Below are 1,044 nucleotides of genomic sequence, written 5' to 3'. Positions count from 1 at the left end.
CAGCAGAAATATCACAAAAACTGTTACTCACAGCTTCACATTCCCGTTCGTCGGACAGTTTTGTATATATCATCAGTAGTTCATATATCGGAAAAAGAAACACACTCTAAAACATACGATGACGGCTAGGCTGGCCGAAACTTCGAAGTCACTGTCAATACTATTCTTGTTAAAGAACAATAAATTCATATTCTGCCAAAATGTATTGAGTAATCTTTCAGTTTAATGCAAAATTGTTTTTATTATAACGTAAAAACAAACATTAATATATATAAATATGTAGTGAAACTACCTATCGCCATTATATACAAAACCATCTATCGCCATTATATTCAAACAGACCATCTTCTCTCACTATAAATATGACAGATGCGAGCGTAGTAGAAAACATCTCTTTCCCTGTTATCACCTGACTGATTATTATTTGAAGCGGCAACTGCCTCGTACCGTTCCCGCCAGAACGCACACTGACCAATCACAGCCCCTAATAAGGTCACGTGATAGTGTTTTTCTAATGTCTCTCTGGAGCCCCTATTTTGTTATAAATAGACTAAATTATACCCGCCAAATCGTCTCGGTTCAGATATCTTAGAGACCTGTTCCGTGTACCACACAGAGCAGCAGTAGCAGTTCCAGCGACGACATCAACAGCATCTCCAACTGCGACTACCAGCATCGCCGCCGCCAGTCAACACGACACTACGACTACCACCATCGTCAACACCACTTCAACTACGAACTACAAGATTCGCCACCAGCATCGCCAACATGACTTCTACGTACTCCAGCTAACCAAAACTACCGCAGAACTTCTAACTCTGTTTGTGCGATTCACCTTCGCCACGATAGACAACAGACAAGAACCCAGCCTGCGAAGAACATCTGTATACAAGAACCCGGCTTGGCATGGAAGCCCTAACATCACGACGAGTGATCGCGCTGCCCCACACGCCTCAACTTCTTACATACAGACTCTTACTATTGTGTACTCTAAGAACTGGCAAATTCTTATATGTGTTACTGACTCCCTTTCTATCTGCTGTA

The sequence above is a fragment of the Octopus bimaculoides genome, chromosome 1 (assembly GCF_001194135.2).
Source record: "Octopus bimaculoides isolate UCB-OBI-ISO-001 chromosome 1, ASM119413v2, whole genome shotgun sequence".
Lineage (NCBI taxonomy): Eukaryota > Metazoa > Mollusca > Cephalopoda > Octopoda > Octopodidae > Octopus > Octopus bimaculoides.
The sequence above is the reverse complement of the archived record's forward strand: the minus strand, read 5'-3'. Positions refer to the sequence as shown.